Here is a 26,026-nt window from a genome sequence, read left to right as displayed (position 1 = left end):
GCATATTATTGTTTGCATTTATATGGACCTCTTTTGAGTTTTAAAGCATCATAAAATACTTGACTTCAATGGTCTGCAGTATTGAGTGTAGTATGGTAATGTAGTATGGAGTGTAGTATGGTAGCGTAATATAGAGTGTAGTACTGCATGCATTATGGAGTGTAGTACGGTAGTGTAGTATGGAGTGTCGTATTGCATGCAGTATGGAGTTTAGTATGGTGTTGCAGTATGGCATGTAGTATAGAGTGTTGCATGGTACTGTATTATTGTATGTAGTATGGAGTGCAAAATGGTAGTGTAGTATTTATGCAGTATGGAGTGTAGTATTTTATGCAGTATGGTGTTATGGTATGGTATGTGCTATGGAGTGTAGTATAGAGTTGTAGTATGGTAGTGTATTATGGAGTGAGTGTAGTGCGGTATGTAGTATGGAAAGTAGCATGGCAATGTAGTATTGTATATAGTTTGGTGTTGTAGTATGGTATGCAGTATGAGTGTAGCATGGTAGTGCAGAATTGAGTGCAGTATGGTGTTTTAGTATGGTAGTGTAGTATTGTATGCAGTATAGTGTGTAGTATGGTGGTGCAATATGGTATGAAGTATGGAGTGTAGCATGGTAGTGTAGTATGGTATGAAGTATGGAGAGTAGCATGGTAGTGAAGTATGGAATGTAGTATGGTGTTGTAGTATGGTGTTGTAGTATGGTGTTGTAGTATGGTATGCAGTATGGTGGTGCAGTATGGAGTGTAGTATGGTAGTTTAGTATGTATGCAGTATGGAGTGTAGTATGGCGAGTAGTATTGTATGCAGTATAGAGTGTAGTATAGTGGTGTAATATTGTATGCAGTATGGAGTGTAGTATGGTATGCAGCATGGTAGTGTATTTTGCAGTGAAGTATGGTAGTGTAGTATGGTATGCAGTATGGAGTGTAGTATGGTAGTGTCAGATGTTTATGTAAACAAACAATTTGTGTAAGCGTGAAAGTGTGAAGCTAAAGATCTGATGGGTGGTTTGTTATATTTTTCTAATCAGAAAGGTACTGATGACAGGTTTGGCCAGCTTCAAAAATTGTACAACAGTCAGTATATGATTAATAACTTGCTTTTATCACACAGTGCCATTTACAATCACAGTCAATAACATGCATTAAGATTCCACGGGATGTAGTACTTAATTTGCCCACTCAAGAAGGATGGCGTTCTGATTAGGCCAATATGGGATTTAGACTTGTAACACGCCGAGCACTGAAGACACAGACAGAAAGATACAGAGAGAGGGGATACATAAAGAGAAACTGCATAATATTGTCCTATATATTGACACTGAATGGTTATGGTGATTTAATATACCACAATGCAGAAGGCTGTGTGGTTTGCGGATGTTACGTGAACCCCAGTGGCGGCTCGCATAGGGCGTGCTGCGGGTGGTGGGCGGGGCGGGGGAGGGGCAGGGTGGGGGGGTTAGTAAACTTGGACATACGACGGGACAGAGGAATGTAATAATTACTTTCCTCCGTTCCGTCATATGCCTAAGTTTACTAGCCCCCAACCCTGCCCCTCCCCCGACCCACCTCACCACCCCGCAGCACACCCTATACGAGCCGCCACAGGTGAACCCCAAAATGTCAATACAGATTGACATTAAACATTACCCATTATGCATTTTTAAATATACGTTTTTGAGGTAGTTTCCTTGAAAAGGGTATTTTTTTTAATTGGGAAATGTTTAATAAAACAGTAGGTGGAATACTGGCCTATACTGTTTTGTTATTTGAAGAATAAAGATGACAAAATACTTAGTCATGTCGTTAAGAATGGAGAAGTTCAGTAAAAAAAACCTTGGCTGTGATACAAAACATACTCTGTCTCTAGAATGCAGAGATTGTTGAAGCTTTTCTCTGCAAGGTGCAGCTAACAATGGAAAATAATTGATATTGGAATGTGTTTAGTACACACACACACACACACACACACACACACACACACACACACACACACACATATACACATTTTGTGCCCAGTGTTTTCCTCCGTGTTTAACAAGGACCTTATGTGGAAGGCAGTTAGGTTAATTGAGGCTTACAGCACAATATCTTATTTTTGCTACACCGTTTTTACTGAAATGTGTTGTATAAATAAGAGGAGTCCCACAGAAAAGTAATCTATGTAGAATACACATAGTGTGTGTATATTATATATATATATATATATATATATATATATATATATATATATATATATATAAAAATATATATATATATATATGTATATATTCACTGAAAAAACCATAGGTTTCACACATGTTATAGTTAGCGGAAATTTTACTGATAAAAAACCAGTGAAATTCCCCCGTTATAGTTAGTGCAGGCAACTATAACTCACGCGACCGCAATCCTCTGCTGATGCTAATACTGTATTTAGACACTTATTTGCCCATGTCTTCTTCCATACATTTTTAGCTATACATATATTACAAATATTTTTTTTTCATAAAGACACATATGTCATCAGCAGAAGATTGCGGTCGCGTGAGTTATAGTTGCCTGCACTAACTATAACGGGGGAATTTCACTGGTTTTTTATCAGTAAAATTTCCGCTAACTATAACATGTGTGAAACCTATGGTTTTTTCAGTGAATTTGCAAGGTTTTTTAAATGCTAATTCCTAACTATAACGTGTGTGAAACCTATGGTTTTTTCAGTGAATTTGTACGGTTTTTTAAATGCTAAGTTACTTTACGCCATTCGTGGCGTGCGCGCCCACTTAACGCAGTTCGTTCCGTGCGCGCACGGTGCGCTTCGCGCACCGTGCGCGCACAGTAAGCACGCGGTGCGCTTCGCGCACCGCGCGCCCACTTTACGCAGTTAGTGCCGTGCACGCACGGTGGGCACGCGGTGCGCTACGCGCACCGCGTGCCCACGTTACGCTAGATGGGCCATGTACGCACGATGCGCTTCGCGCACCGTGCGCACATGGAGGACATATGATGCACTTCGTTTTGAAAGGTAATATTTTAATTTTTCGTAATTTTTATAATCCATGCACAAATGGTGCCCTTCGGGCACCATTTGCACACGGGGTAGAGAGAGTGTGGATAATTTTTTCTTTTATTATTTTTGTTTAAAATATTCTAGTTTATCACACCTCTGGGGGGTCTTTGGGGACTCCCTCAACATGGCTATGTGTGTGGGAGCTGTCTAAACAGCCCCTTTACATGTTTTTTGGCTTTATTTTATAACCTAACTCTCAGTGCGAGAGAGAAAATGGCGGCCGCCGCTTCCTGGTTTCGGCCGATTCGAATGTTTACTAAGATCTAAGAGCCAATCAGAATCGCGCTCGCGCACGCCACCGTACGCGTACGGTAAGCGTACCGTAAGCGCACCGTAAGCTGGCTCAGATATATATATTGATTTAAAGGCTATTTTCTCAGAATCTTCTGAACAGATTTACACCAAACCTACAAAAGGCACTTCCTTGACCTGGGGACTACCTCTCTGCCAAATTTCTAGTAATTCTGTTCAGCCGTTCGGGCTGTAGCCCTGTCTAAAGGTCCTATGGAAAAATGCATGGGAAAAATGCGTTTTGGGACCCCCCTTTTATCTCAGCCCCCGCTTGACGAATCCCCCCGAGACTTTCAGGGTAGGAGCGGAGCGTAGCGCCCCACCTATTTTGAAAAATTCGCGAGGATTCGTCGACCGGCGCCAAAGTTATTCAAAATAGAATGTTGAGGATTTCCTATGGAAACGTGGTCCTAACTATAACTACCTACTGGCGACCGCCAGTAGGTAATATATATATATATATGTGCGCATTTTAATATAATATATGTACTGTTGCTTTAGGGGGTACTTCCTCATCGCATGCAATGACACATACTTTGCAAAAGCCCTTAATGATGTATTTTAATGTTAGAAGTTAGGGTTAAACACGTCTCCTTAACTCCGCTAGTCTGGGTGGCCCAAGCAAATCTCAAATATTGCAGGGATATTTAAAAGTACTGTACATTCAGTGCCCAGTAAAAACCTAATACAACTGCATCCCTAAAAGTACTCCTATGATTGGGATCAGATTTTGTGCTTTCTGGAGATCAAAAATATTACTCGTCGCACATGTGAATTGCCGAGCTAGTCGCAGGTTTCCAGATGGCAATATTGTGTGAAATTCTTGAGTTGCTGTTTCCCAAGTGTTGACTTGGGTGCACGGTACCATTTTGCATTGGGAAAATATAGCCCCGCCCTGAAACTGTACTTTTTTCTTCATTGGGAAAACATTTTCACCAAAGAAGACTCCTACAACCGTCACCCTTATACCCCCTCTAAAATTTGGATGTGTTTGGGACACTTTTTCTTCCTGGAAAGGAATTTACTTCAGCCTTTTGCTGGAGTAAATCTCTAAATATTCCCATCAGTGGTAAAGGACAAAGGGCCATATTCACAAGAAAATGTCAGCGCATGGAGCTGCACCAAATTTGGCTGCGCCAATCTCCGACATTTTCAAAATGCAAGGATAGACAGTATTCAGAAGAATACAGCGCACCCCTGTGTTTCCCATAGTGCTGGTGTAAAAAAAAAGTGCCAAGCGGCAGCACATGCACCATGCCGCCATGTGGCAGGAGTGCTTGCCTGCAGGGACAATTGTTTATGTGCAGGAAGGGACACCTTCTACATATAAACAATAATTCATGTAGATTTGCTCTTTCTATTTGTGCTGCAGAATGCAGCACACATGTAAAGAGCGAAAAACCAGGAGAAGTTAATAATTTCTTCTCGTTGCTCCATTCTAATGCCTGGTATATTTCATGACGTTCGTTTTTGGTGCTGCCTCAGCCTTTCTAAATCTGGGGCAGCGTCAAAAAGCAATGGATGCTGAATACCCATTACACGCCCCTTTGCAGAGGACTACAGCGGAAAGGAGCATATTTACAAGGTAGCGTTATGCCACGCAAATGTGAAAATTGTGAAAATGGGGCTGCGCCACCAGAGCGTCAAAAAAGTGGCACTCTGGTGGCCCCAGTGTGTGTTGGCGTGCACAAAACCACTTGTTCATCTACCACTCCCTGCTCTGGTGAGTTGTTTAGCACTGTGTAATTGTCCACAGTTGTGACAACATGGAACAACAAGCATTGGCATAGCCAATAGGTCTCGCCTTTGGGACCTTATAAGTGTTTAGCCATGCAACAGTTGCATAACTAAATACTTATAAGGTCCCAAAAGTGAGACCTATTGGCTATGCCGTGCGGCCGCGAAAGTGAAAGTGATCGCGATCAAACATCAAAGCGGCCGGGTGGCTGCGAAAGTGAAAGTAATTGCGGTCAAGCGCGGCGCGCGCGCCCGCGCACATGCACTGTAGCTCTAGGCTGGCCTGGTAGCACTTTTTGGAGCCCTCTCAATAAGTCTTGCCAGACCAGCGCATTCGCTGGGTCAAGTGAGACCTAAAAACTGCCTAATGCATCCCTATAGGGATTTTTAACCGGTTTGCACTTAGCTAAATTTCACTTGAGAAGACTCTCGCGGTGCAACCTTTAGTTCTTGTTGTACAGAAAGACAGTTCAGTCAACAGAAGCCAAAGCAGGAAACAGCAGAAAAATAAACACAGATCAAGTAAGTTCACACACGTTTAGTAAATTAAATTGTTTACATGCAGACACGTCTCCAGCTAACATGGCAAAGCTTAGAACGCCATCTGCTGGTGGACTCGTGGATCGCTCTAACTCTTCAAAGATCCAGTCGTACTAACGCCGTTAGAGTAATAATTACAACACAACCAGCATTTTATTAGGGGTGTTCTGCAGCGCGATTGATTGTTCAGGATTGCAAGTGCTTTTACCCACTTACACATTTTGATACGCAAGCAGAGGAAGGGTGGATGCAAATGTTAATAGGAAATCCTTTCTTTTCCCAGGAATTGGTGAGGATAGATACTGGACACGATTCGTTAAAAAAATAAATGATAGAGACGTACATGCAGGTTTAGTACGTCGCATGGGTGCAGTTTTCTGACTTTAAAGCAGTCACAAAGGTGTCTAGCAGTACTCATGGACACCTGAAACAGCTGCAGGTTTCTAGGAGTCCTCCTGAAATCAGTTTGCAAGTTATATTTCGCAAGATGCAATGCACACTTTTATATTTGCTTCTTCGAAAACACTCAGCAAGAGCAACACGAACTTTTTAAAAACATTTTTCTCCATGGTGAAAATGTTTTCCAGAAGGAGAAATCAATTCCCGTTTATCAATCGTGTGTGTTTCCAACCCATCCCCACACTCACAAAGGATTGACTCCTGCCCTTTGCAGCAGTACATCTAGCTCCCTTCATAATGAATCTCTTTCGAGGATTGACGTGGATCGGGAAAAGGTCTATGATTTTCCATAAACAAGTACCACAGCTTCATATGAGGAAGTTTAAGAGGGTAAGACAATTATATGGGAACCGCAAAAGTGGTTATATGCTTGTAAAAAAAAAAAAAAGGCTATGTGCCTGTGTAAGTTAAAGTTATATGTGCAAATAGCGTTGTGAAGTGGGCCCATTGTGTTCATGATCAAAAGCAGGTTGGCCAAGTAGAGTTTCACACAGCGTTGTTTTCTGCAGTCTGGGGTCTGATACCACTAGGATTTCTAGGTTTCAGCAAAAAATAGTATTAAAAAAACATAAAGAAGGAAGCGCAAGCAATACTCCCAAACGGGCAGCAAGAGGATTAAATGATCAGAGTAACCAAAAGGCAAGTCAACATATAATGACCATGTACAGAAGGCAGGGAATACTGAAATAAGATACTTCACTACTGCTGGGGTTCGACCATTAGTCCGCAAGAGTGGATCCGTAAAAGACTTTCAGAATAACCACTGGCTATGAAAAGTATTTCTGTTCAGATTAACTGTTCATAGGATTATGTCAAGGTGTGTTTTCTGCACCTCTGGCGTGGCCCTCATGAACCAACGTTGGATGAATTTCCTTGTAAGATGGTAGGGGAATAGGAAAGGCAGATTCCATACCCAGACCACTTGCACACTGAAATTCACCATTATGTGAAAGAAGGTGACAGTAGCCACTATAGTATAATTACCCGGGTCATCATTCGGATACATTACTTCTACCTGAACAACTATTTCTGAAGGTGACTGCCTAGCAGGAAGCGTGCATGCAGACCCGTCTTTTTATGTGCTTGATGGAAACTGATGGAAAGGTGATATGTTGTTATCTTATGTTATGTTATGCAGATTTGTAGTGCGCACTATAAGCCGGGAGGGTATCATGGCACTGACCAGGAGTGAATGTAGCTACACCTACGGCCTTGTGGGACTACCCAAAAAGCCAGGTCTTTTTGAGGAATGAAAGAAGTGAGGAGGAGGCTCCAATGTTGAGCGTCAGGTTGTTCCATGCTTTAGGATAGATGCAGGAGAAGGCTCGGCCACCGGATCTGGTTTTCCGTATGCGTGGGATTTGTGCAAGTAGGAGTTCGGAGCAGCGGAGTTGCCTGGAAGGTTTGTGAAACTAATGCAACTAAGGTGTGCTGGCCCAGCGTTATGTAGTGCCTTGAAAGTGTGGTTGGGGAGAACGAATTGTGCTCATTTGTGAACGGAGTCAGTGGAGCGCCTTCAGGTGTGGTGTGATGGGTGTGCGGCGTAGGAGGTTGAGAGTGATTCTGGCCGCCGAGTTCTGAATGGTCTGGAGTCTTCTTGTGAGATTTTTTATTGATCCTGGCATGGAGGGTGTACCCATAGTCTAAATTGCTTGTAACCAGGGTGTTAGTGATGGTTTTCTGGGTGCTGATTGAGGACCATTTGAAAATCTTCTTCAGTATATTCAGGGTGTGGAAGCAAGAGGCAGTGACAGCATTGACTTGGGCGGTCAATTCGAGTTTGCTGTGGATGAGGATCACAAGGTTCTTGGAGTGAGTGGTATGGGTGGGTGTTGGACCTAGCTCTGTTAGCCGCCAGGAGGAGTCACACAGTGATGTGCTCTTCCAGAAGATCACTATTTCGCTGTTATTGGCGTTCAGCTTCAGACAGTTGGGTCTTCATCCAGTAGGCAATTTCAGTAATGTAGGCATTGAAGTGGATCCGGGGATTGAACGTCTTGTCCATGAGCGAGACAATGAGTTGTGTGTCGTCAGCGTAGAAAAGGACATTGCGTTGTGATAGTGAATGATGATGGGTAGAGGTTTCATGTTTGTGTTGAAGAGGGTCGGGCTCAGGGAGAAGCCTAGCAGAGCTCTCTAGGTGAGGTTGCAGGCTTTTGAGGAGTATGGTGCCAGGCTGACTGATCCAGAACTGATTAAACGCTGATGAACACAAAAACAATTCTATTAAATTATATCTTTCATTTAAAAAAATGCTAGCATACTACTACTGGTCTGAGCATAGTTGGAGGTTTCAATGTAAGACACAAAACATGCAGTGGCACTTCAAGAGAATTCTATAGCCAAATCTAGAAAATCTCATCTGGTTTTCCATGTAAAAATGTGCCCACTATGCAACAAATGACTGTTCTGTTGGAATCGTCCTACGTATATGTAAATGTATAGGTATTTATATAGCGCCAATGACCACTACGGGTATCTCAGCGCTGCACTCATACCGCTGAAGGAACCCTTCCTGGCTTTCCACTCCACTCCTGGGCACCCCCATGGTGAGGCCAGGCATCCCAGCGCTGTTGGGGCCGTTGTGGAGATTAAGCAAGCTATTGCCCAGAGTTGCAGCATGGGACCCAAGATTAGAATAGGCACTGAGGCGAGAATATCCTGTCCGCGGAATTTATAGCCCGAGACCCTGCCGCGACGGGAATCGAACCCTGGTCCCAGACCAGTGCTCTGCATCGAGGTCTGCCACTCTAACCATTGAGCCACACTTCTCCACTAACAACACATTTCAGTAAAAACGGTATAGGAAAAATAAGATATTGGGCTCTCTACCTCAATTAACTCAACTGCCTTCTACATAGGGTCCTTGTTAAGCATTGAGGGAAAAAAAATGGGCATAAAAAATCTCCTGCTGTATTCCCATTTGCACAAAGTTTCTGTATCCAATTTAGTGTTAAAAAAAAATGGAGCATATTTTGGTTGTGGTTTTGTGCCAAATTTGGCACTCTGTTTTACCATTTGCTAGTAACAAGTACTTAATTTTTTCTCACCGGTTAATGGGTGCAGAGGTAAAAAGGGTCGCTAAAATTGTTTGCGCGGAGGTCTTGTTCGACAGTGGGGAGATGCTGGATACAGGCAGTGAAGAGATGAACATGAAATACAGGCCTACCAACCTAACAGATGCCTAAAGCCAGCTTGTTAGGAATATCCTCATTTAAAACCCCAAAAAAGATGAGTAAGAGAGCGGCAAAGCGTACACTATTAAGAATAGCAATTAGGGAAAATGAGGTGCCCACAATAAGCGACAGGATTAGAGCTGTAGAGGGAACGGCATCAACGGAGGAAGTAAACCAAAAAGTACCAAATAGCTGAAACCCTTGGTTATAGGTCAGAATATTGATAACAACATATTGTCTGACATGAATAAATACATAAAATATCTCTCCACTGGATGTACACTATTTTCAACGCCAAAGGGGCAATGTTTAGGTAGATTATATTTAGAACGTTATATTAAGCTGGGACGATATTTAAACCACACCGTACCATAACTAAGGCTTCAATCAATCAATCATTTGTAGAGCGCACTACATACCCGTGAGGGTCTCAAGGTGCTGGGGAGGGTAAAGCGCTACTGGTAAAACAGCCAGGTCTTGAGCATCCTCCTGAAGGTCAGCAGGTCTTGGGTCTGTCGTAGACTCAGTGGGAGGGTGTTCCAGGTCTTGGCGGCGAGGTGGGAGAAGGATCACCCGCCGGTGGTTGTTCTTCAGATGCGAGGGACGGCGGCGAGTGCGATGTCGGCGGAGCGGAGCTGGCGGTTGGGAATGTAGAAGGAAAGTCGTCTGTTGAGGTAGGCTCGGCCGGTCTTGTGGAGTGCCTTGTGTGCGTGGATGAGGAGCTTGAAGGATATCCTCTGGTTGACGGGGAGCCAGTGCAGGTTTCTCAGGTGGGGGGTTATGTGGCTGTGGCAAGGTACGTCGAGGATCAGTAGTGCACATGCGTTTTGGATGCGTTGCAGTCGTTTGATGAGCTTGGTCGGGGCTCCCACGTAGAGGGCGTTGCCGTAGTCGAGTCTGCTGCTGATGAGGGCCTGGGTGACTGTTCTTGTATCTGTCGGGATCCACCTGTAGATCTTGCAGAGCATGCGGAGGGTGTTCCAGATCGAACAGACTGGCATTCGTATACGACTTCTGGTTCCCATCAAATGAGCTACCCCATTATGGGGAAAAACACAGTTGTTGTCATGTAGAAGCTGTCAAGTTAATGCAGAACAATTTTTACTGTCTAGTAAGGGAAGAGGTGACCTATGAACCAGAGGCGCAACTAGAAGCCAAATAACAAATTTCGGGGGCGGCTGAATCTTTAAGCAATAGGCAGAGTGGAGCTGCAGGGGCTCTTTGAAGGCGTGAAACAACAGCGAGGCCTCATTAACATGCAAATGGTTTTTTAAAGACCTGTGAAGTGCTTGGGTGCGGCTGTGTGTGTGCCCGGGAAGCTGTCTCATCCCGGTGCCACACACGACAGGGGGGTCTGAAGCCCTTTGAGTCCAATGGGTGTTGCGCGCCTGCTACGAACACTTTGACATATCCTTCTGAAGAGCCATGCAGCCAGCCACTGGATCCCATATCAATATGTGCCTTGGAAGAAGGCCCTTGACAGACTAAGGTTCCCTTTTGATATGAGCCATAAGAGATCCCTTCAACTGTACATAACGAAAGAATAATGTGTTAGCCTACCTCCTGCCTTTAATGGCCAATTGCATTCAGCTTTATGTTAATTCTTAATTTTGTATTATTTGTGTTATGTTTATTATAAGGAAAAGAATTTAAAAATGTTTGCAGACGTTCTTACCTCTAAATCAAGAAAGTCTATAATAGCCACCGAGGTGGCCAAGAGCACAGCTCTCTAACTGGCGATCTCACAAACAAACAGACACTCACCTCCTCTCTCATGTTTGCTTCATGGACCAATGCCAATATCATCTTGAAGAAAATGGCATCAGTGGGCCCCTAGGTGTCCTTCATCATTAAATGGTGTCATCAATCTTTTCACTACAATGTTTTTAACCATCGTAATTTCAGCAAAGTTTTATAAAACTGACTTTCTGACATGGGCTCCCACAAACAGAAACAGGTTAAACCCGAAAACACAAATCATCTGAAACAACTCGGATACAGCAATGGAGGGGATATCCTTCCTCTCACCACAACCGCAGGAGGTCAATTCATAGCTAACCAGGATTTCTGGAAGCAAATCTTGTATGTATTGATTTTGAAAGTTATTCACAATCCAACACCCTAGCCAGTGACTGGAAAAAGTAAACTGGTGTAAGTTAAATGGGGGTAAAAATGAAGTAGAGGAAGGTGGTGGACAGTCAGATCTATGGACCACTGAGGACTGGCCTCTGATTTCAAAATATGCCCTGAACAGGTTCAGCAAGTCGTATACTTATTACTGACACTGAAACATCAATGCAACTGCAAAGTCTCAGTATGTATATGCTTCACTTCTTCAGCAAGTTCTTGCTAGTCCATCTGCCTTTTACAAGAATAGCTGTGACATCCACCATTGCTGCCCTTGTGGTGGATTATAGTAAATGTTATATAGGCACCAATCTAAATACCATTAAATTGTTACCCCTGGTAAAAAAAAGTGCAGCAGTCTGTTTCATCACAGAGACAAAAAAAGAAATGAACCTCCAATTGGAGACGTCATGTTCACCTCAACAACATCTTTCTAACTCACAACACCTTGCTTTGCAGAGCTAACCGAACTTATTAGTTAGGCCTCAGCACACCCTTGCAAGAAGACCATGTAGGTGGTAAAGCACTGATACCCAAACAGTTCACTCTCCTCACACAACCACACCCCAACGTAACCCTGATAAGATGCTGGCTAAAAGATAGCAAACACACATGGGCACCACAGTTCGGGATAACCAGCAAACAGTGCCATTCAACAGCACTAATAATTCAGAGCAAGCAATTCCCATCTCATAGTACGAATCAAATGGCAAAGTCCCATGGTACGCTCAGCGATGCACATAGTTCACCATCACTAAATAGTACATCAAGGAAGCTGACCATCTCTTTACCAACTAGTACAATGACTCCAGACCAGCATGACACAGGCCAATGAGAAATCCTACCACTGTCTGGAAAGTGCTGGAAACCCATACAGAAATTAGGACTACCCAGTGCACATGGGTGATAAAATACCACACAATAATCTATGTCAGGCACAGGACAGTTTGTTTGATTGCCAAGTTCAAACAATCCCTTCCAAACCGGAATGTAGGATCTTTGGATGTCTGTTGCCTCGTCTTCCCTCACTTAGGCACAACCAAAACTGAAGTAAGCACTTCCTCAGTGATATCTGTCATTCTAGACACATCATTGAAGACCACCACAGAGTAGAGAGCGGAAAATGACTCTCAACCCCTAAATAAGAAAGCAAAGGCCTTCTTCTAAGAACCATGAAGCCACCTTAGTAGCAAGTGTGCAATTTATAGACCTCACAACCTATAGCAATATTTCCAGTTTTTGTAAATCAGTATTTTTGTAAAAACTAGTAGATTTCCTCTCTGTAGATACAGCAACCCATATCCATTAAAAATTCACATCTTCATATCTATTTAATTTAAAGATGCCAACATTACTGCTTTACAAGAGGATGACCAAAGCCCATACTCAATTTCCAATCAGAAAATGATCTAATGTATAGTAGGTTTGCGTGTATCCACCTTGATGCCCATTGATAACTGCTCGCAAGCGCCAGCTCTGGAGCTCAAAATAAAAGCTCCTTGATAGGGGATGTTGCACAAGGGAGAAGTTTATATGATTTAGAGTACAGCACGGATGCTTTCAGGGCATGCTGTCAGGCACCTCAAAGTACAAGAATTGAAGGTGACAATAAAATACTAGGAATATTAAAGTATATCTTCCCCGGAGTCCTGTAATATTCGGCATACAATGGACTTGCAATTGCCCTCCATTACATTTTCTAAAAGCGGCTAGAATGATAGATCCAAGCCATTTGAACTAACAAGAAAAGATAGAAGGAGCTAATTTCCTCTTACAGATAAAGGGTTTTGACGTGAGGAGATGAGAAGCCAAGGGTATAATATCCTGCATCGAGTAGAGTGCAGTTTATTGAACCGCGAGCAGAAGAGACCTGTCCCAAGAGCAACAATCTCATGAAATAACCCTCGCTCAACCATTAAAGAGCAAGGTATCTCTAATGTATGAAAATACCTGTCTTTGGAGATGATGAAAGCAATTTAGTGGATAACAATTTATTGGAAAACAGCTTCAAAGAGCTGGAAAACCTCCCGGTCACAGAAGGACGCTAGGGGCATTTCACCAGTACAGGAGATTTAAAGAGGCACAAAAAAGGTATGTATCTATGCAGTGCTCCAAAAACAATGCAGCAAAACAAACGAATTAGCTTCCTGCTAGAAGAGACCCACCTTGCAAATAAGCAGGTACTTAAATAATCCTTCTCTTTACAAGAAAAGCCTAATTTCCCATGTGGCCTGTAGGGTTGTATTTTGAGACACTTTACTAAACACGTGTAGCACACATATCAAAAACATGAAATGGGTTTGTCAAACATACAGAAACACTGTGCTTTAACCCCTTACAATATGAAACAAGCATTGGCAAAGCCATTAGGTCTGGTAGTGGTCACACGCCTTTTGGTTTTTGTATTGTCACAGTTTTGATAAACGTTTATTGTTGGGAAAGCTCCAGACCCTTCAATCTACAAAAACACGGGCTAAAAGCAAAAACTATTTTGATATCTTAAAAGAACACATTACCATAGTATTCTGTATCTTCTATGGGACCTACTCTGTGTGTGGATGTGCTCCTTGTGAAAGAGCATAATGCTGTCACTCACAGCAAAGTGAGCCAATGGCTGAAGTGGCTGCTACACTGTCCCATGATGGATGCTGTAGTGGGCAGTAGAAAAATGTGAATGGTAGAATAACAGACCAATGGATGAAGAGGACTGGCTGAAAGCCCCTATAAGTAAGTACATCTGTCATATAATTTTAGTGAAATCAAGAAGTCTTGGCTAACATCAGTCCTAAAAATGGGTGGCTGAAGTATGTACATCTGCTTAGTATCAGTGCAATCTCATACAGCCTTCCATTTCTAGTCTGGAATTTCTCACTGTTTCAGCATGTTGTGGTGAATGATTAAAACTATAAAGGTGAACTTTCTTCTGCTTTAAGTTACACACATCTTTCCTAATGTTACATGTTTTATGTAGTGTACATTACCTTTTGAGGCCATCTAAGCCATTTCTTTAGATATCTTTATTTTTTTTTAAAAATATTTTTATTGAGTTTTTCTATTGTCCAGAAAAAAAAAAGGTCACAATTTTGCACAAAGCACAGTCCCTTGCCCGAGAGGCCCATAGATCAGAAAACATGAAAACAATCCTTTATCCCCCAAAATATACATAAGTTCAGATTTTTTTCTTTTTTCCAGACTTATTTTCAAACATTCTCCTTCCACCTCCTGATAGGTTCCCATATACGTTTTCCTAAAATTCTACCCTTTTCCCCTTCCTATCATATATCCCTTTTTCCAGATTATATACTGACAACAGTCTAGCCAACCATTGATGGAATGTTGGGGCTACCTTATCCAGCCATGCTGTTGCCACACAGATTCTCAAAACTGACATAGCCATGAACAAGAAGCAAGACGAGCTAGCCTGCTCATTTCCCCCACCCACCCCAAGGAGAATCCATGCTGGCGTAAGAGCAACATTAATTCCTAAATGTATATTGTTAGAAATGGGATTTCTGGTTGGCTGAGGCTTGCGCCAAAGCCAGGCAGAAACCACCACTCTAGTCAGGGCAAGGAAGTTACACGCCAAAGATAACCCCTGCTCACCCCCTTGGTAGCTTGGCACGAGCAGACAGGCTTATCCCTGAGGCGATGTGTAAAGCGTTTGCGCGCGCACCCAGCAACAACACCCAAGGCCCACCACAAAGGAAACTCCACACAAGGTATTCTATAAAAATAGCCTTTGTATTATACACAACACATTAGATAAAAACACACACTCTACAATGTGCCAACAGGCACGGGCAGAATTTACAAGGGATTATATATACAGGGGACAGGGCCACATGGACCACTGTCAGGAATTAGCACTTAGAACATAGCACAAATCACCAATAGTAAACATAGGACATAACACAAAGTAACTGTAGAGCACAGCCAGTCTCTACTGGCGCACTTATGACCTCAGTGTCATCACACTAGCATCAGGTGTAAAACCTATCCTGCACCTATCACAGGGGCATAAATCACATTATGCAATTCTCGCAAGTCTAACGCCTTAGACCTAGCCCCCTAAGTACACCTACACTAGGGGCGTACACAACACAGGGAAGTACATTCTTCCTACCATCAACCTACGCAGGTAAAACAACCTCCTAGGCAGAACTAAACACATTTAGAGGTACAAGACACAGGGTGCGCCAAACATACTATACACAGTACATTTCCTAGCACCAAAAGCATGAACACAGGGTGCGCAAAACATACTACACCGTACATTTCCTAGCACCAAAATCGCATTATAGTCCAGGTTGCGCCAGAACCTAAACGTAGCAGCTGCCCACTACTTGCTGGGCAGCTGGGGACAAGGCAGGGCCTAAACGCTGCAGCTGGCACTAAGTGCTGCGCAGCTGTGGAAGTAAAATGAGGCATGGGCCCTCCAACGGTCCTTGATACACTGTCACAACGTTGGAGCCACCTAGGCTCTAGAAACAATATTGCCCCCTTGTTGGAGCCATCTGGCTCTGGAAATACATAGCCCCTCTGGAGCGCACCGGCTCCGTGATTAACTGGGGCCCCCAGAGCGTTGGAGCCCTCTGGCTCTAGACTACTGATGGCCCCGTGGGAGCCTCGTGGGCCCAAACCATAGATTGCCCAGAATAACGTGGGAGCGGCCCGCTGCAAGACGGGGCCGCTCGAAACTGGCAGTACCGCATCGTGCCTCAATCAGGCACCAACCAGAGGCCATACGGAGCATCCCCCCCAGCCCCTTCTTACTCACCGGGCTGTTCTCAGGGGGGGCTCCTCTCCAGATGCAGCAGGCAGCAGGCGGGGCTCTCTCTTGCTCAGGAGAGCCTCGCCGAGGATTCAGCTGCCACCACTCTCGCCGCAGGCTTCACCGGTGCAACGGGCGGGGCTCTCTCAACACCCTGGGAGCCCCTCTCGGCCCGCAACCACGCCTCCTTACTTCAGCTGGTCACCCGGGGCTCTCCCTCGCTCTCGGGAGCCCCGGGGGAAGACAACGGCTTCTTCCGCTTCCCGGCTCGCTGGCCGGAACTTCCCTCGCGCTGGGCCAAGCCCCGCCCACGTCTTGGCGCGGGCTGCCTGGCTTCCGGTTCTCCCGCGACTCGGGCCACAGCGGTGATTGAGGAGACAGTTACGTCGCGGGGTGGGCACCCGCGACGTGAGAAATATTTAGAAGGCGGCCATGACGTGGGGTGGGCACCCGCGATCATCACGGGCAAAGTCACGGGGTGGGCACCCGCATATACTTAACATAAAGCGGAGTAGGCTCCCGCTATTAATGACCAAAGAAGCGGGGTGGGCACCCGCGAAAGCAGCATCATGGGGGAATCCCTACGCTGGGGATTCCCTCTCTCTTGCTCGTTGTGCAGCGCCGTGCTGCGAGGCCCACGCGCTCCCAGGGCCCTTGGTAGGCTGTAACAAGCCTTGGCAAAGGGAAAAGTTCTAATCAGTCCTGGGCATTAGAAAAGGGAGCAAAGCAGCTCCCAGCCAAGGAAAAAGGTCCAGTAAGTCCATCTGGCATCCAGGGGCTGGGCAGGGCCCAGGGAGGCAAGCCTTCCCCTGGGCCCCAGCAGCAGCACGCCCCTGGTAGATTCGAGTTAGAACAAGAACATTTTGTAAGGGGACACAGCCCCTTTTTATACACCACATCCCTTTGTTCTGGGTTCAGGGTGAGGGGGAAAACCAGTCGCAGCTGGTTGGGGAGCACCCTTGATGTGCTCAGCCCCTCACTCTATTCATTGGCAGGGCTAGGGTCGTCAGTCGCACCGCAGGGGGCGGGGCCAGCATTGTGTGTGGAAAACCCTGTCCTATTCAGGACCCAGGTGTACTCCTCCCACCCATCTAGCTGTTGATCTCCCCATTCACCACTGGGTGACTCATCCTGACTCTGGGGAATTCCCTAGTCCGTCACCTGACCTCACCAGCCAATCGCCAGACAAGCCACACATTTCAGACTGCACACTGAAGTGCCCACTTCTAGAAGTGGCACTTCCACACCAGGTACATGCACGCCGCACACATCAACGCGCAGCATTCACTCACACGAGTCCGCACATACCAAACACGGGCCTGCACACCCCACGCATCAGGAACTACCGGGACACATACATTCCCCCATGCATTCCTATGGGAGGGCAGGCCAACCTCAACACATGCACTCAGAGCACGCACGCACTTTACCCTGGGACACAGGGAAAGTGCGCAGGAACCAAACAAATCACCACACCAAGTCACCAATAAAAAGCAAAAAGTTCAGGGGTGAACCTGCCAGAAGGGCCAAGTCCAACACAACCCCCTTCCAGCCAAAACGCAGGGCAGCCCAATCACCACCGTGATGGACTTCCCTGCTTGGGGCGATAGAACACGGACGCAGGCCCGCACTGCAGGGACACTCTCCGGTTCTACGCCATTCTCAATCAACATGGTTCCATCCGAAAAAAAACAACCGAAAAGAACTCAGGCCCAACTAGGCTACCCCACTGGTACTACCTAGTTGTCCACGGCCAGGACCAGGCCCTAGGCCACCCAGATACCACTGGTCCTTGCCAAACCCAGAGTGGGGGGTAGTAACCCCTGGCATACAAGCCATTCTCCACTCTCCCTCTCAGTGTAGTTCCCAACTACCACTGATCCTTCAACCTAGGGTCCGCACCCTCAGGCTGACCAGAGGTCACGGGCAAGAATGCCCCACCCTACCTCTACTTCTGGGGTTCCGCACCCTCCCAGGGAAGCACCCACCAGAACACAACTCTCCCACCAGTTCAGGACCTCTCTCCACCAACTGGTCTACCACCTGGGATCCAAGTTCGCCGGCTGCACCGGGGTCAGAGGCGAGGCCGCCCTCCCTCTGCACCCCCTTCCAGAGTTCCGCACCCTCCCAACTGGAGTGGTACCCCTAGAAGGCAAACCGGCCAGGACACTGACTACAGTCGTCCTTACGTCCAGATCCGGAAACACCGGCTACTGGCTCCCCAACCGAGGGACGTACCCTTTGGTCAGATGCCTGGCGGACCAGGACTTCTTAAGGGTGACACATACCTAGCGTGTCGTGTGACAGCCTGCCTGGCGCAGAGCTCACGACCTCCTGTCCCTCTGACAGTGCGTGAAGATGCCCCAGCAACCTGGCGCAGAGCTCACGACCTCCTGTCCCTCCGACAGTGCGTGAAGATGCCCCAGCAACCTGGCGCAGAGCTCACGACCTCCTGTCCCTCCGACAGTGCGTGAAGATGCCCCAGGACAGACGTGGCGTCACCATGGTCACTCATTGGTGGCTCAGCCCATCTGGCCGGCCCCCTGACCCACTGGTTCCCACTGGGGACCTCTCCCCCTCTCACCCCTCACAACTGTACCCCACCTGCTATCAGGGGGGTATCACCTCACAATTGCCCGGAGAACCAGGACTTCCTGGGAGTACATATACCCTCCCGAGGGTGACACATACCTAGCGTGTCGTGTGACAGTCTGCCTGGCGCAGAGCTCACGACCTCCTGTCCCTCTGACAGTGCGTGAAGATGCCCCAGGACAGAAGTGGCGTCACCATGGTCACTCATTGGTGGCCCAGCCCTTCTGGCCGGCCCCTGACCCACTGGCTCCCACTGGGGACTCTTCCCCCTCTCACCCCTCAAAACTGAACCTCTGCACCCTCCACCTAGGAGTGGCACTGCTCGACACCAAAACTGATGGAGGCCTGACTACAGACACTCCCAGCTTACCTCAAACAGGAAGAACCACCTCGAAGAACAGTCCAACAGGACAGACTAGGCTCCCTACCTGGTGTTCCCTCATGGAACCAACCAGTCCTGGAGACTGAGGTTGGGGTTGGGAATACAACCCAGGGTCACGCCCTCAACCAGTTCAGGCGTGAGACCACTCAACCTCCTCACAAATAAGGGTACCTAGCTGGGCTACTCTAAACCATCTCCGCCGCAAGGGTTTGTGGAGATACCTGCACCATTCTTCTAGGGTTACTCCCAAAAACAAGCTCACAATAATTTACACACACCATTTAACACTCAATCTTCCAGTGCAACACAACATTCATCCACACTCACACCCCCCAGACTAGTAAGACAGTTTCTACCGCCCCTGATTTCTCAACCTGACCACCACGTGACACAGGTACTATCCCTCTGGGAACTGGGAATGGGACATTCACATTCATCCAGCGCATTACACATTCATCTCCAAACCCCTCCCAAGACTGGTAAGACAGTTTCTACCGCCCCTGATTTCTCAACCTGACCACCACGTGACACAGGTACCACTACCCCGGGAACTGGGAATGGGAATACATGCACTGGACACACATCTGCTGCCACCACTGGATCCCACCCTCTGGTGAATCCAGAAAACACAATGCACTAAGGGGGATGATCTACCCCCCCGAGCTAGGGACACCTCACTCACAGTGCACAAGAACACATTTCCAAAGAAATGACATTTAAAAGCAAACTTTAAAACAATAATCCCTATACCATGTGATTTATCTAAATGCAGAGTTTTGTAGTGCGGCCAGTTGCTGCTGCGGTACAGCGCAACGCAAGTCCAAATCCCACCGCTGATCACCAATGTTAGAAATGGGATTTCTGGTTGGCTGAGGCTTGCGCCAAAGCCAGGCAGAAACCACCACTCTAGTCAGGGCAAGGAAGTTACACGCCAAAGATAACCCCTGCTCACCCCCTTGGTAGCTTGGCACGAGCAGACAGGCTTATCCCTGAGGCGATGTGTAAAGCGTTTGCGCGCGCACCCAGCAACAACACCCAAGGCCCACCACAAAGGAAACTCCACACAAGGTATTCTATAAAAATAGCCTTTGTATTATACACAACACATTAGATAAAAACACACACTCTACAATGTGCCAACAGGCACGGGCAGAATTTACAAGGGATTATATATACAGGGGACAGGGCCACATGGACCACTGTCAGGAATTAGCACTTAGAACATAGCACAAATCACCAATAGTAAACATAGGACATAACACAAAGTAACTGTAGAGCACAGCCAGTCTCTACTGGCGCACTTATGACCTCAGTGTCATCACACTAGCATCAGGTGTAAAACCTATCCTGCACCTATCACAGGGGCATAAATCACATTATGCAATTCTCGCAAGTCTAACGCCTTAGACCTAGCCCCCTAAGTACACCTACACTAGGGGCGTACACAACACAGGGAAGTACATTCTTCCTACCATCAACCTACGCAGGTAAAACAACCTCCTAGGCAGAACTAAACACATTTAGAGGTACAAGACACAGGGTGCGCCAAACATACTATACACAGTACATTTCCTAGCACCAAAAGCATGAACACAGGGTGCGCAAAACATACTACACCGTACATTTCCTAGCACCAAAATCGCATTATAGTCCAGGTTGCGCCAGAACCTAAACGTAGCAGCTGCCCACTACTTGCTGGGCAGCTGGGGACAAGGCAGGGCCTAAACGCTGCAGCTGGCACTAAGTGCTGCGCAGCTGTGGAAGTAAAATGAGGCATGGGCCCTCCAACGGTCCTTGATACACTGTCACAACGTTGGAGCCACCTAGGCTCTAGAAACAATATTGCCCCCTTGTTGGAGCCATCTGGCTCTGGAAATACATAGCCCCTCTGGAGCGCACCGGCTCCGTGATTAACTGGGGCCCCCAGAGCGTTGGAGCCCTCTGGCTCTAGACTACTGATGGCCCCGTGGGAGCCTCGTGGGCCCAAACCATAGATTGCCCAGAATAACGTGGGAGCGGCCCGCTGCAAGACGGGGCCGCTCGAAACTGGCAGTACCGCATCGTGCCTCAATCAGGCACCAACCAGAGGCCATACGGAGCATCCCCCCCAGCCCCTTCTTACTCACCGGGCTGTTCTCAGGGGGGGCTCCTCTCCAGATGCAGCAGGCAGCAGGCGGGGCTCTCTCTTGCTCAGGAGAGCCTCGCCGAGGATTCAGCTGCCACCACTCTCGCCGCAGGCTTCACCGGTGCAACGGGCGGGGCTCTCTCAACACCCTGGGAGCCCCTCTCGGCCCGCAACCACGCCTCCTTACTTCAGCTGGTCACCCGGGGCTCTCCCTCGCTCTCGGGAGCCCCGGGGGAAGACAACGGCTTCTTCCGCTTCCCGGCTCGCTGGCCGGAACTTCCCTCGCGCTGGGCCAAGCCCCGCCCACGTCTTGGCGCGGGCTGCCTGGCTTCCGGTTCTCCCGCGACTCGGGCCACAGCGGTGATTGAGGAGACAGTTACGTCGCGGGGTGGGCACCCGCGACGTGAGAAATATTTAGAAGGCGGCCATGACGTGGGGTGGGCACCCGCGATCATCACGGGCAAAGTCACGGGGTGGGCACCCGCATATACTTAACATAAAGCGGAGTAGGCTCCCGCTATTAATGACCAAAGAAGCGGGGTGGGCACCCGCGAAAGCAGCATCATGGGGGAATCCCTACGCTGGGGATTCCCTCTCTCTTGCTCGTTGTGCAGCGCCGTGCTGCGAGGCCCACGCGCTCCCAGGGCCCTTGGTAGGCTGTAACAAGCCTTGGCAAAGGGAAAAGTTCTAATCAGTCCTGGGCATTAGAAAAGGGAGCAAAGCAGCTCCCAGCCAAGGAAAAAGGTCCAGTAAGTCCATCTGGCATCCAGGGGCTGGGCAGGGCCCAGGGAGGCAAGCCTTCCCCTGGGCCCCAGCAGCAGCACGCCCCTGGTAGATTCGAGTTAGAACAAGAACATTTTGTAAGGGGACACAGCCCCTTTTTATACACCACATCCCTTTGTTCTGGGTTCAGGGTGAGGGGGAAAACCAGTCGCAGCTGGTTGGGGAGCACCCTTGATGTGCTCAGCCCCTCACTCTATTCATTGGCAGGGCTAGGGTCGTCAGTCGCACCGCAGGGGGCGGGGCCAGCATTGTGTGTGGAAAACCCTGTCCTATTCAGGACCCAGGTGTACTCCTCCCACCCATCTAGCTGTTGATCTCCCCATTCACCACTGGGTGACTCATCCTGACTCTGGGGAATTCCCTAGTCCGTCACCTGACCTCACCAGCCAATCGCCAGACAAGCCACACATTTCAGACTGCACACTGAAGTGCCCACTTCTAGAAGTGGCACTTCCACACCAGGTACATGCACGCCGCACACATCAACGCGCAGCATTCACTCACACGAGTCCGCACATACCAAACACGGGCCTGCACACCCCACGCATCAGGAACTACCGGGACACATACATTCCCCCATGCATTCCTATGGGAGGGCAGGCCAACCTCAACACATGCACTCAGAGCACGCACGCACTTTACCCTGGGACACAGGGAAAGTGCGCAGGAACCAAACAAATCACCACACCAAGTCACCAATAAAAAGCAAAAAGTTCAGGGGTGAACCTGCCAGAAGGGCCAAGTCCAACATATATCTAGAAAAGATTCAATAGCCCTGAGCAGCAAATTAAGTTGTGGACATAACGCAAAAATATGGATGATATCAGCCTCGCCGCTGTCACACCAGGGGCACGTAATTCCTGTTGTTATCCCCCATTGAGCAATCCTATCAGGTGTATGGTATAAAGAATATATTGTTTTATAATGTAGGGCCTGTAGTGCTGCTGAGCAGAGTATGGTCCGCCCCAACTCTAGAGAGTCCTGGAAGCAATCCTGGTCGACCTGGAGCAGATCTGCCCATTTCCTTCCATATTTTTCCAGATAACGCTTCTTAAGACAGACAGCTCAGCATAGATTTTCCTTATAGAACATTCTGCCCCGCCCTCAATGACATCCAGTATCCTATTTTTACAGAACCCGGCAGTGCCGCCCTGTTTATTTATCAAATAACTCCGAACTTGCAAAAACTTAAAAAAATTATTCCTAGTGATACCATACTTCCCTTGGATTTCGGTAAACTGTAAGACGCCTTGAGCTCCCATGAGGTCCTCCAATTTCCGAATCCCCCGCCGCCTCCAATAACCCATAACAGTATCTGCAAACATTTCTCCTGGGAGAGACACATTCCCTTCGATCCGAGTATAGGCGTTGAATCTACCCAGCCCCAGTTTTTTACAAAAGGATGCCCAAATTTTAAAGCCGGCTATAAGTGTCTTAAATCTGGTTCTTTTATAGTACCCGGGATTTGTATATTTCAGGAAGCAGCTTCCTGCATCTTCACCAATAAGTATTGCATAAATATCAGTTGATCATATCTTAACCTGCGGATCTGAGGTGTCTCCTCCCATAAGCCCACTCATGTACTGGAAGGTTGCTGCCCAGTAATATAACTTAAAATCAGGAACCGCCCATCCTCCCCTATCCCTAGGAAGAGCTAAAAATCGAAGGGCTCTCCTGGTTTTCCCTTGTGCCCATATGAATCTGTTGATCAAACATTCAATTGCCGCAAACCATTTACCTTCAAATATCAATGGGATTGTCCTAAACAGATAGAGGAATTTGGGCAAAATGATCATTTTAACCACGTTAGAGCGCCCAACAAGGGAGAGATGAAGGTTATGTATCCTATCAAGGTCTTTCTTGCTTTTAACCATTATAGGTTCAATATTGTGCTCTACGATCTTATCTAAATCTGTTGATATACTAATACCGAGATACCCAGCCGAGATAACTACCCGCACATCGTTACAAACCACCTGACTATTCTTAATGATCTGTGTCTTGGGGCCATTTAACGCATATCCCGATATCCGACCGAATACCTCAGCCACCGTTTCTACTTCCACAATTGCCCTAGTTGGGGAAGGAGTCACTATCGCAACGTCGTCCGCATAAACTAGAGTTTTAAACAGTTGGCCCTGAATCTTTATCGGAATAATTTGGTCGTTTATTTCCAACTTACGAATCAGCGGATCAATGTAAACCACAAATAGCAGTGGCGAGCATGGGCACCCTTGACGGGTACCTCGTTTAATCTGCACTACCGATGTATGCCCTCCGTTGATTCTAAGGTGGGCTGTGGGAGATCGGTAAAGTGCCTGAATTGCCCTAATAATCCCTACTCCAATACCACACCACGATAGAGCAGCCCAGAGGTAGTCCCAGGAGACCCGGTTGAATGCCTTTTCTGCATCCAAGAACATAACCGCCATAGGTTCTCCTGAGCCTTCCGTGGCATCAAATAAAGTGATTACCTTACGAACATGCTGTGTAGTTCCCCTCACTGGGATAAACCCATGCTGTGTAGGGCTAACCATTTGACCTATTACCTTACACAACCTAAGAGCCATTACCTTAGAAATTTTTTTAGCATCCGAATTCATGAGAGTAATAGGTCTATATGAACCCGGTTCCAAGGATGACTTACCCTTTTTCGGAATCCCCACAATGTCAGCACATGCCCAGGAGACTGGGACAGATTTTCCTGACTGTGCCTGTAAGATTGTACCAACCAGGTCAAGGCGTATTACGTTTTGAAATGTTTTATAGAATTCGATGGGGATTAAGTCAGGACCAGCAGCCTTACCTGAGGGGAGATTATTAAGTGCCACGAGAATTTCCTCAAAGTTCAAGGGTGCATCTAATGCCTCCCTGTCTTCATCAGAGAGCTGGGGAGGAGTGACACCCCCCAGATACCGCTGGATATCTGAGGGATCTCCTGACTGATCCTCGCTATATAATTTAGCATAAAACTGTCTAAAGACTTCTCTAACTTCCTCGGAGTCAGTGGCTTTACCTCCTTTACCATCAGATATTTCTTTGATCTCTCCCGACACCACTCTCTACCTTGTGTGAATTGCGAGAATATGCCCCACCCGCTCACTCAGCTCGTGGCATTGCTCCCTTATGGTCAAGTAGGTCGCGGCTGCCTTTGTAGCAAAACCCTCTTGTATATCTGCTTTAATACACAAAATTTTAAGGCGCACCGGATCCGGAGAGATGCCGGCCTGGACTGCAAGAATCAGCTCCTGCTCTGCCTCCGTAACTGCTTTACCCATTTTATTAACTCTGACCTCCTCTTGTTTTCGTTTATACAAACTATAGCTTAAAGTCTCCCCCGGATACCGGCCTTAAAAGCGTCCCAGATCACACCTGAAGAAGTGCTACCACGATTAATTTCCCAGAAAGTAGTCATCCAGTTATTCATATGATTAACATAATCATCATCCTCAAGCAGCCTCCTCTCGAAGGTCCATGTTTGCGACCGCCTATCGCTTCCAATCGTTTTTAATGTTAAAACCAATGGATTATGATCCGAAACCAATCGAGGAAACTTCTCCATCTGACTTTTAGAAATTAAAGAATTTGATATGAAAAAATAGTCCAACCTAACACACACCTTATGAGGGGCAGAGTAATAAGTTATTCCATCGTCTAATGGGTTCAAGCGTCTCCATGCGTCAGTTAAGGAGTTATGATACGCCAAGTTGAGTATTGCTCAACATACTTTTTTCTTCCGATCTCGATATTGCTGTCCTTCCTCCGTACCCAAGCCCCCAACCCCGTTTATATTAAAATCCTCCCCCATAATAACTGGTTTTGGCCATAAAGCCAGTTCTGAATCTAAAAATTCGAAAACACCCGGGTCATCCTCGGTGGATCCATACACTGATCCAATAGTAACTGTTTGATCATTAATTACACATTCCATCAAAACCCATCTTCCCCATTGATCTTCCTTCTTCCTAATAACCTTGACATCCCTTCTTTTA

The 26,026-nt window shown here is 46.9% G+C and overlaps 1 protein-coding gene across 1 annotated transcript in view; it reads right to left on the bottom strand.

Moving 5' to 3' along the window:
- JAZF1 (JAZF zinc finger 1) overlaps positions 1-26,026 on the bottom strand; it is a 673,202-nt gene that overhangs the window by 503,445 nt on the left and 143,731 nt on the right. The window lies entirely within an intron of this gene.

This window comes from Triturus cristatus, chromosome 10 (genome assembly GCF_964204655.1).
Source record: "Triturus cristatus chromosome 10, aTriCri1.1, whole genome shotgun sequence".
In the NCBI taxonomy this organism is placed as follows: domain Eukaryota; kingdom Metazoa; phylum Chordata; class Amphibia; order Caudata; family Salamandridae; genus Triturus; species Triturus cristatus.
This window is presented reverse-complemented; position numbering and strand designations above follow the sequence as displayed.